Consider the following 18,446-nt stretch of genomic DNA (forward strand, 5'->3'; position numbering starts at 1 on the left):
ACGGCTGGCTAGGTCCAGGTAACCCATACAGCTGTGCCCAACACTTAAGCTCTGCCAGCGAGACCTCTCCATGCAGTGAGACCCTGCTTCTGCACTCCCAGCTGAGGTGCCCACGGTTGTCCTTTGATATCGGAGCCCTTGAAAGGCACCTAGGTGGTGGTGGCCCAAAGACAGACCCAGATGCCTGTTCCACTTCTTACTGCGCGAGGAGCTGGTTTTCGAGCTAATATGTGTATGTGATGGGAGCAGGGGCTTCGAATCCTCTGGGAGGAAAGCTGGTCCCTTCCCCTGCAGGAACCCTTGACCCACATGGTCCCAGCTCTCCACAGAAGCCAGCGGGCAGCAGCATGCTGGAGGACACCAGTCCTGTCTCAAGAGTGATCCGGGCCCATGTCTGTGTGGGGCAGGTGAGCAGAGATGCCTGGGGAGGGTAGGAGGTTGTTCCTGGAGGCATCGGGCTTGGAGAGATGTGAGAAACCACCAGCAGCATGTGGCAGGGGCATGGCAGTGTGTGCCGTGCCGAGAGCCATCCATAGGGATCCCAAGGGCGGCTAGAGAAGGTGCCGAGGCTCGAGCACTGAGGTGCTGGCACCAGCTGTGATTTCAGCTGGTCTGCACCCACTGCTGCGGCTCCTCGTGGACGGGAGGGTGTCTTGGGTGTGCAAGCATGGGCTTGGGGGCTGAATGAGCACTGGTCTTCAGGGGGAGCTGGCAGCAGGAGAGACATCTCCTTGACGTGCCTGCCTAGCCTCCCCAGGAGGAGACAGAGGAGAAGAGAACAGAGCAGGGAGAAGGTGGGCACCCAGCCTGGGCCGTGGGGAGGGCTCATGGGGATGATGGCAGAGGGGGGCGACATCTCTTTTGGAAGTGCACAGTGCTCTTGTCACTTGAGTAAATTGAGCCCTGTTCCCGGTGACGGGAACTCTTCCCACCGGTGGGATGTGCAATAAAGCTCCTCTGCCCACCTGCAAAGTTGCGTGGGGAGACGCTGGTGGGATGGGGAGCCCAGATAACTCCCGGCTGGGTCCCCCCCAGGAGCCACCAGCCCATGGAGTCCCACCTGCACGAGCCCGGAGGAGCCCAGAGGCACAAGGGCAGGTGGGAACCCAAATCAGGGACTCGGAGGAAGGGGCACCCTGTCCGGGCCCCTCCCGGCAGAGCCTCAGCCTCAGGGCCTGCGGGGGGTATTTCTGCCTGGGGGCGTGGGACACGTTTTGGGATGCGGGGGGGGGGGGGGGGGGGGGGGGGGGGGGGGGGGGGGGGGGGGGGGGGGGGGGTGGGTTGCACAGAACTTCTTATGGATGTTCAAGAAAGGAAGTGAAGGTGGAGAAAGGGAGGGATCTGGGTGATTCAAGAACAAGCACGGGAAAATACGGGAACGTGCGCGGCCCCCGGGAGCCACAGGGCGAGGGCGGCCCTAGTAGGGGCTGCGCTCGGCCATGGTGCTCGCTCTCCCAGAGGAGCAGAAAAGGTGCGCACCCCCTCCCCTCCCGCACCCGCTGCGGTGGGTGCCAGGGTGTCCCGCCGGGGGGGAGGGGCGGCGGGTCCCGCCCCCGCAGGTCCCCGCGGCGGCCGCCAAGGGGGCACCGCCCCCCGCGCTGCCGGGCGGGGCGGGCCGGGCCTTGGGCGGGGCCGCGTCCCGAGGGCGGCCCTTCCCCAGCGCCTCGCCGGGGCGAGGCCTAGCTGCCTGCCGCGGGGGGCCGCGCTCCTCCGAAAGCCGGGCCAGCCGTCCCTCGGGGACGGGCACGCCAGCACAGACCGTCGGGCAGCGCCGCCGGCAGAGGAGGAACAAGCGGCGTCTCGTTCCCTGAAGCGCTGCCAGCCGCGGGCGGGGGTGTGTGCCCGTCCCGGTCCGTGGCGTTCAGGAGGACGAGTCGCCTGCTAAGGGGGGATGAAGGATGCAGCTTGAGAGCAGCAGCAGCTCCCGGCCCGGGCGTCCTCCCCGCCACAGCTCTGGGCTGCTCCCGTGGCGTGGGGGGATCTTCACACCCCCAGCACCAAGCTCCGGCGTGTTGGGATGGAGCACACGGAGGGGTCAGGGCCCTCGGAAGCCACGTCCCCGTCCTGGAGCCGAGGGCAGCGGGGAGTGAAAGACCAGGAGGAGGGCTGCAGGGAAGAACTGCTAAAACTCGCCAACACCAAATTTATCTGTGGTGGAGGTGGTGCAGCACTGTGAGGGGAGCCCTGCTGCGCCCCCAGAGCCCGGGCTCTTGTCCTGCAGCCGCGTCCCTGCCAGGCGCATCAGGAGCCCCGCCTAAGGCCGTGTCTGAGGGGCTCCCGAGAAATCTCTGAGCCTCTCCTCTGACACGGGCACACTGCATCTCCCAGTCGGCTGGTGCTCCTTCATTTTGTATCCCACAGCAGTTTGCTTGGCAAACGGCATCTTGCCATCTTCATTCTCTAAAATCGGTCACGGTCCCGTGGATGTTTAATCCAGGCATCTTAGTTTTTCTAAGGAAACATTTAAACCTGAGCAGGGTTGGCTAGGGCCTTTTCTCATCGAGATGTAGGTCCGATTCCAGGGATTATCTGCTCAGAGGGTGAACCTGGAGGACCGTGGGGAAGAGGTCTTTGTCAGGACACTGAGTTTTGATGTCTGGACGTTTCGCAGGGAACAGGAGCGGGGTTTTCCTGTGACATTTCTGCTTGACTCCCACCTGGCTGGTTTAATACACTGAAGGCTGTTCCCATGGAGAGCCACCCCCTGCACTGGTGGCTCTGGAGCTCCTCCCTGGCACAGGAGCTCTGGGAGGAGACCTGGGCCTCTGCACCAGGTGCACCCCAGGGATGCTGGACACGCCCAGGGCCGCTGGAGCTGCAGCCAGCAGCCCTAAGGCTGGACCAGCTGGCCCCAGGGCAGCCCCAGAACATGCAGGAAACGGCGGGCACAGGCTGTGGGAGGTCCCGTTCCTGCTCTGTCCCTGGGAAATGTGGGCATAGGGGTGTCCCCCTGACACCATCAGTTCCCCCTAAAGCAGCGAACTGGCACTGCCTGTTTGTTTGAGCCCTGTTGGCACCTCACTGCTCCCTGTGAGCCCGGGGTTGGGGTCCCCCAGGCTGGACACCCCCCCTCCACTGCCCCTGCCTGTCCCCAGGCTGGGGACCCCCTCCTGCTGGTGCCCCCAAACTGTGGTGTCTGCTGGATACCCGGCCCTGGTGCTGCTGCTGCGCCGGTGACCCCCAGGTGTGACCCTGCAGTCGGGCCTGCCCTGCTGTGAGCCCCCCCCAGGAGAGCACCCTGATGTGATGTCCTGCAGGTGTGACCCCCCAGGTGTGAGCCCCAAGTGTGATCTCCCCCGGTGTTATCCCCAGGTGTGTCCTCTTCGTGTGCCCCCCCCCAGATGTGATGCCCCCTAGGTGTGACCCCCGGTGACTACCCCCCCTTTGATCCCCTGTAGCTGTGTCCTCCCCAGCTGTGCCCCCCCTCCGTTGTTTCCCCCCCGCTCCGGGTTGCCTCCCCCCCCGCCCCAGTGTGACCCCAAGGTGTGTCCGCCCGGTGCCCCTCCCGGCAGTGCCCTCCTCGGGCGCCGGCGCCGGCCCTGCTCCCGCTCCCGCTCCGCCTTGGCTGCGCGCATGTGCCGCGCCCGCCCCTCCCCCGCGGCCGGACCCAGCAGCGGCGGCAACGGCGGCGGCCGGGCAGGATGAAGGACGGAAGCGGGGAGCTGCGCGCTGTGAGTGGGGGGCGCCGGCCGCGGGGGGGGAGGTGCGGGCAGGACCTCTGCCCGTGCTCGGGGACCGCCCGGCGTCGCTTCGCTGCCTCCCCCCGCCCCGGGCCGGGGGCCGCCGTGCCCCGAGCGGCGGCGCAGGGGGGAGGCTGGGACGGGGGGGCCGGGGCTGAATCCCCACCGGTCCTCGCGGGCGCGTAGGGGCGGGAGCGGGGTTCCCCGGGCTGCGCCACTCCCCCCCCCCCCCCCCGCGGGCCGCTCCGGTTTCCCCCGGCGCCGGGCGGCTGCGGCTCCCGGGCGGGCGGTGCGAGCCGCGGGCGCTGCCCCGGGGCACCCCATCTCCCCCGGCACCGGATGACCGGCTGCCCGGGAAGCCGAGCCGGCTGAAAGCGATCCCAGCCGGAGACGAAACAAACAAAAAATGTTTATTTTTACCCAGAGCAGGGAGGGCAGCGCCCGGCGGGGATGCTGCGGGCGGGGTTGCCCCGCGGGCAGCAGGGCCCTGCCCCTGCCGTGCCGGTGCCCAGCCGCTGCCGTCTCCCGCCTCGGCCGCCCCGCTCTGCACCCATTTTGCTTCTTCATCCTCCTGGCTCTGCTGATGTCACCTGGCCTGGGAAGAGCCCGGGGCGGCGCAGCCGTCCGGGTGCTGCTGCCTCGCCGGGGGGACGCCAGCCGGTGCCCGGTGCCCCCCTCCGCCGCCCGGGCCCGGCACCTACGCTGCCGCTGCAAACGGCCGCCTGGCGCCCGGTGCCGTGGCCCGGGGGTCCCGCCGAGGCCGCGGGGGTGAGCGGGGGGGGCCGTCGAGCGCCGTCGTCCGCGGCCGCAGCCAGCCCCGGGGGAGCGCCCGGGCCTGGCGGCACCCGCCCTCTGCCCCGCCGGTGGGGCGCTCGGAGACCGCCCCCCCCGCCTCGGGTCACGGGGGGTTTGGCTGGCGGAGCACAGGCAGCGGCTTCGATGCATGTCACGGCGGAGCCCCTCACAGCGCCTTTGCTGCCTGTCCCTGGCTGCCAGACACTGCGGCGGCACCGCCCGGGCGGGCACCGGGCCCCCCGCCACTCACCCTGGGGCGGGGGGTGCTGCCGCCCCCGGCGTGGGGCCGAGCTCTGCAGCATGCAGGTGCAGTGGGGATGCCCGGGGGGGGGACGAGAGCCTGAAATCCTGGGGCACTGCTCCAGCAGCCAGCCTCCCACCTCGTGCCGTCGCACCAGTGCTTGCTTTGCTGCTTTTTCTTGGTGTTTTGTTTGTTTGTTTTTTTTTTTACTTCACTATAGGGTCTGTCGAGTTGCCTGGGAGGTGAGCGGGGGTCTGGCCACGCCGTCTGTGCTCCATCCCGGGGGGGTGACCTGCAGGAGGGGAGGGGGTGACCCAGCCGTGGAGTGAGGGGTAGCAGGGATGACTGTGGGTGCCCAGGCTGGCCAGTCCCCTCAGAGACCCCACTGGAATCACTTCAGCCGGCAGTTTGGCTCGGGCTGGAAAACACGGGGAGGACGGAGCTGGGGTGATGCCAACAAGGGGCCGAGGGGGTGGCTGTCGACGCCGGAGGAGGAAGGGGCTATATAAAGAACAGCTGCACCCCCCTGCTCAGCCCGAGCGCCTGGAAAGCACCCAGATGGGGGGCTCTTTCTCCACCAACAGTGCAGGCTGTGAAATAGGGTTGGAAGATAGACTTTTTAATAATAACAGTAAAAACCAGCCCTGTGAATGTCCTCTTGGCAGCCCGTGCTGGCTGAGAAGTGATGCAGTAGAGTATTTTAAAATCTCTCAATTCCTTTAAATACGTCTTAAGAAAAAATGCGTTTTTGCCTCACTCCTGCTGATGATCCGTATTCATCAGCCTAATGCCGAAGGGCGCAGCATCCTCCCCGGGGCTCCCTGCTGCATCCAGGGCTCCTGGGGATGGACGTCCAGTTTGGAGCATCCGGATGCCCTGAAGCTGAGCGGGAGCCCACGCCAGGGCAGAGCCTGGCAGGGCTGGGAGGAGCGGCGCAGCACGCGTGGAAAACGTGGATTTACAGCCTTGGTGGTGGCAGTCACCTGGGAGGAGCAAGGTGCTGCAGCGGATGGAGTATAGGGAGCGTTTGGCCTTTTTTTCCCTGTGCTGCCGGTAACCAGCCTCATTAATAACCTGGGCCAGTTTCTTGCTGGTTTAATACAGTGTTTAAATTCTGCCAGGGATGATAAGAAAGAATTAAAAAATCAAAAGAGCTGGCATTATTGAAGCTGAGGAGGGGATGCAGGGCTTTTACTGCTGTGCAGAACAAGAGCTTCATGTCTTAATGGGATTTTTAAAATGGTATTTGAAATTCAAAATGCTAATCCTGCAATCTTGACCCTCCGATTGTGTTCAGACTCTAGTGCCCCCAGGCCTGCTCTGAACCAGGGACAGGAAATTTGGCTTATGGCTGAAAAATGTCCTCTTGTTGTGGAGGAAGAGCAGCCGAGGACTGGCTGTGTAGGAAGTCAGGAATGAGGCCAGCAGAGCTTTGCTCTCAGCTGCACCTGGGTAGGTGCCACAGCTCTGGCCCTGGATTGTGTTTCCTGCCTATCTGGGGTGGGGCTGGAGCTGGTCCCCTTCCCGGAAACCCCCAAAAGCAGCCCCTCCTGCTGTGGTTGTCCCTCTGCAGTGTTGGTGACAGGGAAGGGATGGGACAAAAATAATCCAAAAAATAATTTATTTTGCTTTTGGGACAGTCTCCAAGCTGCTTTTCCCTGTGTTCCAGACACCTAAAATGTCTTTTAGGCTCTGCTTGTGTCGTGTCTTCCAAAGCTTGAGGAGAGCTGGTGCTGAGGGTGCTGCATTATAAAGAGCCATCAGCTGCTGCGGATGGGGGAAGAGCCTGAAGCTCTGCTCAACATGCGAGAGCTCTGCTGTCCTGGCTCAGCAGGGCTCCACGGCCAGGGTGCTGCAGGGCCAGGATGAGATGGTGCGTGCGTGCAGGACGGTGAGGGTCCCACACTGCTTCATCCTGCCTGGGAGGTGGTGGCTCAGTTTGGGTGGGATGTTGGGATTTCCAGGGTGTGAGACAGGTCCAAATGGTAAAATAATTACAAATTATGTTTTGAGAGAAAGTGGGAGGAGATGAGGGAGTTGTGCAGGTGTCATAGGATGACAGAGCGGTTTGGTTTGGAAGGGACCTTCAAAGATGATCCAGTCCAACCCCCCTGCCATGGGCAGGGACATCTCCCACTGGTTCAGGTTGCTCAAAGCCCTGTCCAACCTGACCTCGAAGACTTCCAGGGACGGGGCAGCCACAGCTTCTCTGGGTGACCTCTGCCAGTGTCTCACCACCCTCATCGTACAACATTTCTTCCCTATGTCCAACCTAACCCCACCCTCGTTCAGTTTAAAACCATTTTCCCCAGTCCTGTCGGTGCAGGCCCTGGTCAAAAGTCTCTCTCCCTCTTTCCTATAAGCCCCCTTTAAGTACTGAGCGGCTGCAGTAAGGTCTCCCTGGAGCCATCTCTTCTCCAGGCTGCACAGCCCCAACTCTCTCAGCCTTCTCTATAGCTGAGGTGTCCCAGCCCTCGGACCATTTTGGTGGCCTCCTCTGGACCTGCTCTAGCAGGTCCATGTGTGTCTTGTGCTGGGGACCCCAGAGCTGGTCGCAGTGCTGCGGGAGGGTCTGAGGAGAGCGGAGCAGAGGGGGAGCATCCTCTCCCTCGACCTGCTGGCCATGCTGCTGGTGATGCAGCCCAGGAGCCACTTGGCATTGCTGGTTCATGTCTGACTTTCTACCCACCAGTGTCCCCCAGTCCTTCTCTGCAGGGCTGCTCTCCTTCCCTCCCTCCCTCCCTCCCTCCCTCCCTTCCTTTGTGTGCTCCCCCGTTCTGTCATACGTGCTGCAAATGGTTGTATTGGTCAGAGTTGAAAAAAATTCTAGAAAATTAGGAAAGGATTGAGTCAGTGTCTTGCAAACCAAGCGTCTAATTTTTTTTCTTCTTGTTTTATTTAGCTTGAATAAATAAGTTGCAATGTCAGAGACTGAGCTCTGTTTCCAAGAAGTAACATCAGCCTTTGGGAACTGAAGGACTGCTTACAGGTCATTGATGTCCCAGATCTCTTTTGGCAAATGGGACTTCAGCTGGAAAGTCCTTCTCTGCAGGGCTGCCCTCCATCCATCCATCCATCCATCCATCCATCCATGCCCCAGTGTGTGCTGGTCCTGGGGATTGCCCTGACCCAGGTACAGGACCTTGCACTTGGCCTGGTTGAACATCATGAGCTTCACATGGACCCACTCCTCCAGCCTGTCCAGGTCCCTCTGGATGCCATCCCTTCCCTCCAGCGTATCGACTGTACCACTCAGCTTGGTGTCATCTGCAAACTTGCCGAGGGTGCACTCGATCCCACTGTCTGTGTCGATCAAGATGTTGAGCAAGCCGTGGAAGTGGCATTTGGCAGTTCCTGGTCCCAGAGTGCCCTGTTTCCAGCAAGACTCAATTCCCTGCACTTGTTCCTGGTTGCTGAAGCAGTGAGACGATGCCAAGGTGCTGCAGGCTGCTGTGAGATGCCAGCCTGGGCCAGGAGAGGGGCTTTCGAGGGGACATGGCGGTCTGGAGGAGCGTGGGGGGTTGGTGGCTGGGTGGACCCGGATGGTTCGGGTCAGGGTTGCTGTCTCTGGAGGAACTCCATGCGCTTGGTGTTACCGGCTGTTAAGAAAGATATGGCTGGGTGATTTCGGGAGGATGGGACTCTGCTGTCAACATTTCATACAGCCAATTAGCAGAATTTCCAATAGTTATTGATTTTTGGTGACTGTAGCCGTTGCTGGGCTCTAATTGGGCTGGGAAAGACCATTTATTGGTTGACAGATCCTCTCCCTGTTCCCTACCAGACAGTGGTCGCCTGATGTTTTATTTTGCAGTTACATGATGGAAGTGTTCCTTGAGATGCTAGGGTGGACACTGCCCAAATCGGTGGGTTTGGGCGCTGTGGGGAGAGGTTTGGCAAGGCTACTGTGCTTGTGGGATGGTGTCCAGGCCTGGCAGGTTTCAGTGCTGGCAGAGGCGACCCCAGCGTGAGAAGGACCTTCTCTGGACTGGTGACAGGAGAAGAAGGACAGTTTGGACCTGGAGGTCCCCCTTTGTCCCCCAGCACAGACCTTCTGTGGTGTGGGACCAGTCGTCTTTCTTAAGACTGAGTGGCAGCAGAGGTGTTTGTAGGACCGAAGCCTCAACCGTTGCTTGCAGTAAAGCAAGGGTACAAAGTGATGGTCACATTTCTGGTGACCTTCCCGTTGGGTCTAAAGGCTTGTCTTGCTCAAATGAGTGTTAATTGAGAATAATCCCTCCAGGGTTTGAAGAATTGCTCTTTATTTCATGTCTACCTTTGTTTTCTCATCATACCTCGTTTTTGAGTAAGGAGCTGTTTCCCAAACCATGCCAACGGGAGAGGCACGAGTGCAGAACCAGACCCGCTTTCACTTGTCTCCAGCTTGCAGAAATGGTCAAATGGTTTTGCTGGGCCCTTTCCTCCCATGCCTGTTGCTCCTCTCTGGCAGCCGTTTTCAGGTGCTTTCCTCCAGCGATGTCCATGCATTTGTGCCATGCTGTTGTCCTCCCCAGCCAGCTGAAACCCCCCACTCCTGCCTGCCTGTCTGCCACGTCCCTGTTCGGAGGGCTGCCTCCTGCCCGTGGGAGTTGCGGGGAGGTGTGTGTTAAAAATAAAAGGAGAGAGAAAGCAAGGTCAGCTCCAGGTCCAGCTCTGTGGATCCACGCTCTTCCCTCCTGCGGCAGCTGAAATCTGCAGCGTGGCCCCCCAGGACTTGCAGCCAGACCTTGCTCCCTCCCCTCTTGTTAATAATCCTGTGCTGCTCCCGCTAACAATTTCTTTCTTGGGGGCACAAATGTGAAGTCGACCAAAGTTTGCAGCAGGAGTTGGGTCTCATTGCTCCGTCTGGGCAGCAGGGCTTTTCTGGAGCCACCGCCCAATGCAAAAGTCCCTGCTGACCCTGGAGATAGATATATTTGCTTATTTAAATGCTGTCTTCCTTTCCTTTTTTAACCCTCTCGGTTGCCCAGTGCACTTTCAAGCTCTTCTATTCAACCAAAAGTGTCACGTAAATAATTCAGCTTTGCTTCTTCCCTCACGCATCGGGGAGCCGGGGCTGTCACGTGGCAGGCGACAGCCGGCAGCTCCGTATTGTGTGTGTGCAGCCCACACAGCTGCTGGGTCTGGCTGTAGTCAGTGGGGTGGGTAGTGATGCCGAAAAGCTGATTTTCTGGGGGCTGGAAGGAGCAACGCTGTTGGGGAAAGGCTGTGCACCATGGCTGCCCTTGGTCCACGCCTGGCCCTACCGTCTCCCTGCCGTGAGTGTGCGTCGCCGGGGCAGGGGAAGCTGCTTTGCCTGCTCCCTCGTGGTCCTGGAGAGCAGGAAGGGGGTAAGACATGAGTGAGTCCTTGCTCCCTGGGGCCTGCCAGGCCTGTCAGCTGGGTGTGGCAGAAGATAACAGAGGTGATGTAGAGTGAGTCCGCAATGCCTGCCTCGCACGCTCTCTGTCTGAGATGTTCTCTGCTCCCCAGCAGCTGTGGGGTCCCAGGCATCCCTGTGCTGCAGGGATGCCGTTAGCAGCGGTGGGCGTGCACCCAAGTAGGGCAAGCCAAAGAAAACTTAAAATTGGGAAGACCCTTTGATGTGCTTTAAACACAGCAGCATGCGAAGCCCAGCCTGTAGGTCAGCTCTGGATGGTGTTTCATGTCCCCACCCCAGGAGGAGGCTGGGGCCTGCAGTGGGGGTCTGCACCCCAGGGGGGCAGCGGGGCGATGGACGGGGGTTTGAAGGACAAGCGGGCTCAGCCCCCACCGGCACCAGCCTCGGAGGGGGACGCTGAGCCCCGGTGTCTGTTGGTGTCTGCTAGGGAGCTCAAGGTCTGGTGCAGTGGGGGCTTGGTGGTCCCACTGAAGTCAACCTGAATGGAGAAATACTCTTTGCCCCCTGAAACCCGGTACCACGCTGTGGATGCCAAAGAGTAATGAGACGTGTTCGCAAGCTGCGTACATTGGCTGTGCACTGGATGTCTAAAAGGGCTCGAGCCAAAGGGGTTTAGACTAGTTCCCGTTGTTTTAATTGCAAGTGTGTTTGTCTTTGTGTGAGCTGCTCAGAAGCTATACAAATGTTTGTTTTCCTATGTATCTCCCCGTTAACAAGATTTCTTAGGAAATACGCAAAATTATCACTACAGGCAGAACATGTACAGTAAGGCTCATTAAGCTAAGTACTGTGATAAATTGCTACTTCCAGAAAATTACGTATATTAGCAAAAAGAGGGAGAGTGAGGCCAGTGGAAGACCCGCGAAGACAGAGTGTGCAGTAATGTCCTGGCTTCAGGCGGCTGCAGGGTGACCTGAGCATACCCACGGCAGGGGATGGCTGAATGTCCTTGGACCACGGTGTCTGTGGGATTATGCTTAGAGGAGATGCACGGGGAGGGGAAGGCAGGCGGAGAAGGACAGCATGGGAAACAGAAACAGTGCTGTGTCAGGACCAGACCAGGCATAAAGTCAACGGGACCGTCTTTACTTAGAAAAAAATATAAACCGAGGCAACTCTGGAAGCGTGAGGAGTAGAAGGTTTTGCTGAGGTGGAAGGCAGGGGGAGAGGGCAGGGGCAGTGTGCCACAGGCTGCCTGTGTCTCTGCCTTTGGTGACCAATGGCAGGGCTGGTGTCTGAAATGAGGGTGCTGCCTTGCCCCCTAAATGGGGAAGCAGACTGATGGCTGGAAGCAGAGGACAGGCTGCGGCATGTGGTGTGTCATGGGCTCATAGAGCGGTTTGGTTTGGAAAGGACCTTCAAAGATGATCCAGTCCAACCCCCCTGCCATGGGTAGGGACATATCCCACTGGATCAGGTTGCTCAAAGCCCTGTCCAACCTGACCTCGAAGACTTCCAGGGACGGGGCAGCCACAGCTTCTCTGGGTGACCTCTGCCAGTGTCTCACCACCCTCATCATACAACATTTCTTCCCTATGTCCAACCTAACCCTACCCTTGCTCAGTTTAAAACCGTTGTCTTGTGCTGGGGGCCCCAGAGCTGGATGCAGTGCTCCAGGGGGGTCTGAGGAGAGCGGAGCAGAGGGGTAGCATCCCCTCCCTCGATCTGCTGGCCATGCTGCTGGTGATGCAGCGCCATATGTCTTTTTATGTGACGCTGGCACAGGATGCGGTGATATCTGGGAGGTGGTGGTGTGAACCCGGAGGCACCCCACTGCCATTCCTGCAGAAGGCCATAGGCATGGCCCTTCTCTACTGCACTTCTCCATTACCTGCTCCACACTACTGTGTTTGAAAGCCAGCAGGTCACGTCAGGAAGAAAGTTTCTTCAAGACCTCAAATCTGCAGGACTGATGCTGACCCTGTGCAAGCAGCTCCAGGTGACTGGCTTAACCAGACATCCTTGAATGTGGGCTGTGATAAGAAACCCACTGTGAATCCACTGTAATTTTGATGCTCACCTTTTCTTGAGCTGCCTCTGTGTGTTGTCTAGTTCAAGTTTTGTAAACAGATGTTTTATCTGCTTTTCTTTAACCTGCCTTGAATACAAGCAGGTCCTAAGTGCTCAGGTCCCATATCAGAGATGTCCTGAAACAACTTTCAGCCTCCTTCAGTGTGATACACTGAGTATTTCCAGTGGAGGTGCAAGAGAGAGCCCTGTACAGCCACTCTCCTCTGGCAGGAGGGTCTCTTCCTCCATCACCTTTGCAGGAGCCGTAGAAGTAGTGACTGGAGCCCAGGACATCTGCTGACTGCTGGCCAAAAACTGTCCTTGGGGGCATCCAGAGGAGAATAGGAAGTCCTTCTGCTGCAGCAGCAGTGGGGAGGTCAGGCTAAGGAAAAGCTTCCCCTCAGTCACCAAGGGTACCAGCGCTGCCCATGGGGAGAGGTTGTCCAGGTCCCTTTGAGGTTGAGGCCAATGGTGTGTGTGTGCATCTGCATTTGAGACCTTGCTGTTGCACAAAGCCTCCTTGGCCTGTTACACAGCCTTGTCGAGACCTGTTGTAGAGAAGTGGCTTGTCCCTGCTGCTGTTGGACAGCCGTTGCAGGACCACAGTCATCAAATTGTTGAATGGTTTTGCATTGGAAAGGACCTTCAAAGATCATCTAGTCCAACCCCATTGCCATGGGCAGGGACATCTTCCACTAGATTGGGTCCTGACTGGGTTGTAAAATTCAAAATCTCCTGCGTAAATTATTTGTGTGCATTTGTTCCTAGGCCAGTGTTCTCCTTGCCACTGGAGAAGGTTCCTCCTCCCTGTTCCCTGCTCCTCTGGTGTCCACCAGCACCTCGGTATTCACCACCAGGCACAGGGGACAAACCTGGGCTGCGTAGTGTCAAAATCTGCTGCAAGATGGGACTGAACTTTCTGTTAACAGTACGATATTTAAGTTTCTAGTGAATACTTACAGACCTGGGTTTCTTTTCGTGGGAACTAACTAAAAAATAATTAAAAGTAAAATCTTCTACTCACATTGACCTGTGAGTTTTCAGAAGCTCACTGCCAGCTGTGGCCACATCTCGTCATGCAGTGCTTCTGCCTTGATGTCTACTGCAGATTTTCTAGTATTAAGTCTTCCTTTTTATCTGCCATTGCTTTCAGACCCTCCATCAAGTCCTGTCAGACTTTGGGTTTGTGGTGTATGAAATGATTGTTCGTTTTGGTTTTCCAGAAGACGTTTGCTTCCTGGGAGGGTTGGTGTCTCACCTGGATGGTACTAAGATTCCTTTATATGGTCTAGGCAAGAGCACCAAAGAAATGTTATTCCCATGTCTGAGCATTCATGACCATTTGAGTAACTTGGCCTAGTGGAAGATGTCCCTGCCCATGGCAGGGGGGTTGGACCAGAGGGTCTTTGAAGGTCCCTTCCAAACCAACATATTCCATGAGTGTCTGTAGGCAGTGTAGTCTGAATTGAAGGATAACCATTTTATGGACTGCCTTGATTTTCATGTGTTGATCCTCTCCTGCTGACACAGGCCGTGGGAGCTGTGGTGCCGCCTGCCTTGCCCCCTCTGCCTGAGGCTTTCCTTCTCTTTTTGCTGGCAGCTTCCTGGTACAGACCTCGTGGTCACTGGTGGGCATCACCAGCGCTTAGTGTTAGTCGTAGAACACTTGGTAGACGCCAAAGCGTAGTGGTGATCCTGGCAGAGACCTCTCTGAGCACTGACCCGGGCAAATACGCAACGGGGTGGAGAGGGGAGATGAGTGCCGTGGCTGCAGGTGCTTCTGCTGCCCATGCAAAGCTCTGGTCTGCACAGAAGCTGTAACAAGGATGGTGCCACCATCAGAAGGATGTTAAGAAATTAATTTCAGATGAATTAAGTCTGTCTGCTGTTTTTCACCCAAATTATTCTTTAGCCATGATTGCAAATTTGTAAAGTATTGACTGTAAAGTATCGATGCCTTTGCAGTAGATCATAGTACTGTCCATGTTCTAGAGCTACAGGAGGAGGTCAGTGAGCTAAACTACTTGCCCTGTGCAGGACTGCTGTCACCTCTGTCACCTCTGACATTTGTTCTTAATAGTTAAGTGGAATTTTACATGCCTGCTTCTAAAACTGAGTTTAAGAGTTAACCACAGCTCTGATAGCAGGGTTGGGCTTCGTACCAAAGGCTGGTAGCGTAACTCTGCAGCACTGAAAGCCAACACCTAAGGACAAAACTCTTTGAAATCTTGTTCTCCCTTGCACTGCTAGTGTTGGAAATTGGAAACGCCTACTGACTCATGCAGATGTTGCTGAATGCTAAAGTCATTTGTACTTTGAATTTTTATTCGTCAAAAAGTTGGTAGTGGGAAGTATGGGCTGGGTTTGGTGAATATTAGAATTGCACATAGCTGGATTGAGGCCTGTGTGCTATAAAATACCCAGTTTATTATGCTGCATAGCTGTATTATAGATATAGTCTGCAGAAAATGCTAAGACTGAGGCTGTAGGTAATTTAAGCCATGGTCTCAGGTGGTTCAGCTCTCCAGGGCGCTCTCCCGGGAGCAGACCCTCCATCTGTCCTCGTCCTCAGCCTTGACACCACCTCCCTGAAAACCCTCCGGAGTGGGACTTCTGCCTCTGGACTCCTGAGGAAAGACTTGGTTTGGCTGCTGCGAAACGCTAAAGCAAACTCTAAGGTGAGAAGGGTCAACGCAGCCTCCCAGGATGAGGGTGGTGGTAGTTTGGTGGGTAGGAAATCCATGGGTGCTGTGGACCTTGTTCACATGAAGCTTCAGCAGGTGAGCCGCAGTGAGCTGCTTTTCTGCTGCTGAGCATCGCAGAGCTGGGCTGGGATGTTTCCAGGGATCTGGGCATCCGTACACTTTAGTACGTGTCCTGTAGGCTTTTTAAGATGGCCAAGAAGAGATCATCCTTCTTAGCAATGTGTGCAGCCACATGCCGGAGCCGTGGGGAACAAGCTGCCGCAGGAGCTCTCGGGTAATGCCCTGGGCTCGTGGACTTGGACGCGGGGAGCAAGATGACTGATGTTGGACCCCCATGTGCTGCTCCAGGTGGGGATGTGGTCCTGGCCATGACCCACTGCTGCTCAGAGAGCATCCCCACATTGAGCAGCCTTGTGTTGTGCATCCCATGGGGTGCTTTTCTTTTAGTACAGAAAGGGCATTTGTTTGCTTTCTCCTGGCAGAGATGGCTAAAATATTAATATTAAGTGCATCACCAAGATGGAATAAAGGTTAAATATGGTCTCTGTTTGCTAGAGTTTCTAAACATGGACAGAGAGCTGAAGCGTGCAAGTTAAAGCTGATGATCTTTAATGCTTTCCCAGTCCTTTCTGAATTGATCAAGGGCTGCTATGGAACTTTTGTTTACAGTTTTATGTGCTGTGTAGTGATGAGAGAAACGGGGAAAACATTGGCATAGTAAAAGCAAAATCAGCCTCTTAATCTAGGCTAGTATCCTTTTATGGGACAGTGGATTAGTGTATTAGCAGAGGCTGAAATTTTAGAGATACTCGGGTGCCTAAAAATTCAGATAAAAGCCTAATGAGATTTTTCAGAAATGCAGTTTTTCAATGGCATTTTGGCTCATAGTGTCCTCTGAAATTCCCGTTAGGAGCCAATCTGCGTGCTTAAGCACCCAGCTACCTTAAATATCTAGCTTTTGGTGCCTAAACACAGCGTAGCTACTTTCTCTCTCCTTCAAGGCACCGCCTAAAGAAGAATGCATCCAGAAACCACCTGTAATCTACATGGCCTCCTCAACCCAGCAAGATTTGTAGAGCTCTGATAAATTTGGGGGAACAAGAGGGGATTTAAAAATGCTGGGGAAAGGGAATTATGTAAATACTTAATCTCTTGAGCCCATGACAGTGCACTTTGCTTTGGCATTAGGTCAACGCTGGTTTTGAGAATATGGCCTGCTGTCACCTTCCAGTGGCAAGAAGACATTGATACACACCTGTGTGCCACCTTCTGGGTGAAAGCCTGTATTCTGATGAAGTAATGGGGAATACCCGCCTTTAAGATCAGAAACAGCTTTTGCCACTGAAGAAAGAGACTGACTCAGTTGCATCCTCGAGTCTGAAAACTCCAAATTTCCATGCAAGCATATATTCAAAAACTGAAAATGCTTAATAATAGTTGAACGTTTTACTTCAGATACAGATTAATTTTGTATAAATAACTGGAGGTGGGCCATAGGTAGTACTGGTGTCTGGGGATGGTACCTAACTTCCTCTGCTTTCATACAATTCTGATGTGTTCAAATATTTATGTCCTCATATGTACCTTCCCAGATTTGTGTGTGACAGTCACATTATCACAGAAAATTAATTCAGTGTGGTTATGACATTGTTGATGACAGCTGCCAGGAAATTAAAATAAATTCTTTGGGAAAATCAAGCAGCTCTTAATTTCCTGTGTTTTTCATGTTATAACAGTAGTTAAAAGCAAAAAAATAACCAACTCTGAAATAGAAATGAGCCTAGTAAAAAGGGCTATCCCTAAGTTAATCCAAGATTAGCGAAACTATATTATAGGCCAGTATCAGGTAAAAACCACTAATGGAAGGATCAGTATTAGCTGGAACTGCGATACAAGTAAAGAGAAAAAAGGAATACCTGTATAGGTTTTATGTCCTCATCATAATGACATAAGCATTTCATTTTTGTATTTGATGGGTCATAAGCTATTGAATGTTTTATTGTGGTTCTGATTGATTGCAGCTGCTCTACAAGCACTTGCATGACCATTAATGTAGCACGCTTCTCTAACGCAGGGTGTCTTCATGTTTTCGTGGAAAACTCTCTCCTTTCATTCAAGTTCTTAGCTTTCAAGGGTTTTGGGTACCTAGAAAACCCATTGCCTTAGCCTACTATGTAGCTGAGCACTTCTGAAAGCCAGCTATAAAATGCAGTGATTGAGGTGGGATTGCATACTGGTTTAATATTAGTGTTTCTCCATTGAAGTCAATGGAGCTACTAATTTTCATCAGCATGTTACTAGAATGTGCTTAGTGCAGACACCAGCTGAGGATTTCATTATAGAACTGACGCAGGCAGAATATATCCAAAGCCCCAGTACTTCAGTCTATACCATAAAAGCAAAATGTAGGTGTGACCTTTTAGCAAAGGCAATATATTTCAGTTTTGCACACTGCATGGATTTAGCCAGGATGTGTATAAGCACATGTCATTAAGGGAATTATTCCATTTAATTAGTGGTGCCAGTTTAAAATTTATGGCATGCACAGCACACTGCCTACGCATCTACTTGCAGGAAATGGTGAGACACATTTGTGGAGTATGTTGCTGGCTACCTGAAAATGTCAACGAGTCAACTGACATTCCTGACATGGTGATCCTGTCCAGGAAAGGCTGAGGAAGAGATAGTGTAACGTTCCTTATCTGGAGGTCTTGAACATCTTCTGAGGTCTGTCACTGAGGAAGAAGGCAGAATTGAGTGGAAAGAGGAGGAGAAGGTGGTTCTTATGTGTTCTGCCAAAGCCTGCCTTTACCTTTGAGTAGCTGTGAGAGACTGAATTGTTATCTTGAGCTGTTTGTCTCAAAGATTGTTAGGTGTGAGAGACTTCTCAAGCCATTCATCTCAAGAATTGTGAACTGCTTATCTCGAGCCCTTTGTCTCTGAGATGGCCTGTCTTAAGCAGGACATTCCTCCGTCCATAAGGACAATTACTAGGCCACTGAAGCATCCAGGAGAGGAAACGGGGCTGGAGCCAACAAGCATGCAAGAATGTGGAGGCTACCATTCTCACGGAAACTGTAGTCTTTGAGATAAGATTTGGTCACGCGAAGGTCGTGTGATAGATGAAACCTGCAGCGTGTAAACAGTGCATGAACAATATGTATGTGCATACCTCATCGAAATATGCCCTATAAAAAACTGTGGAGACAAGCTGTGGTGTGCACCCATCGCCAAAGAGCTGAAGACTGAGGACCAACGGGACGCCGCTGGATCCATGGTGGTGACTATCCTTGCAACTCTATCCTGACTGCTTGCTTGATTTCTGCCTTTTCTTCCATTCTGTCCTATCGCTACTATTTTCTACTTTTGATACTTTTGATAATAAAAACTCTTTTGGGTATACGGCGTTTGACCTCGTTTGTGTCTTAATCTCGCTCTTGGGATCATATCGAAACCTTCCCCGACATTGGATCGGGACAGTAGCACTGTAAGTCAGTGCCTCTGGAAGCCTCCTCTAAGGGTCCGTAGCGCCCTATGGATGTTCAGGGACAAAGTGGTGGGAGCAGAGGTGGAGAGTGAAATTCCAGGTAGAAACATGGCCTCGTCATTATTTACTTGCTTAGTTGTTTTTTTAA

The 18,446-nt window shown here is 54.9% G+C and overlaps 2 long non-coding RNA genes across 4 annotated transcripts; both read left to right on the plus strand.

Annotated features, from left to right (window-relative positions):
- The first annotated feature begins 3,600 nt into the window (after positions 1-3,600).
- Positions 3,601-8,151, plus strand: LOC115345248. Of its 2 annotated transcripts, none has more exons than XR_003924773.1 (3): positions 3,601-3,671; positions 6,406-6,589; positions 7,619-8,151. It is a non-coding gene; the product is annotated as an uncharacterized LOC115345248 (long non-coding RNA). The 2 variants fall into 2 exon arrangements; XR_003924772.1 differs by having other exon boundaries at positions 3,626-3,671; positions 6,386-6,589.
- Positions 8,152-12,747: 4,596 nt separating this feature from the next.
- LOC115345242 lies at positions 12,748-16,509 on the plus strand. 2 transcript variants are annotated; one of them, XR_003924770.2, is made up of 2 exons: positions 12,748-14,784; positions 14,990-16,509. It is a non-coding gene; the product is annotated as an uncharacterized LOC115345242 (long non-coding RNA). The 2 variants fall into 2 exon arrangements; XR_003924771.2 differs by having other exon boundaries at positions 15,028-16,509.
- The last annotated feature ends 1,937 nt before the right edge of the window (positions 16,510-18,446 follow it).

Source organism: Aquila chrysaetos, chromosome 1 (assembly GCF_900496995.4).
Source record: "Aquila chrysaetos chrysaetos chromosome 1, bAquChr1.4, whole genome shotgun sequence".
Lineage (NCBI taxonomy): Eukaryota > Metazoa > Chordata > Aves > Accipitriformes > Accipitridae > Aquila > Aquila chrysaetos.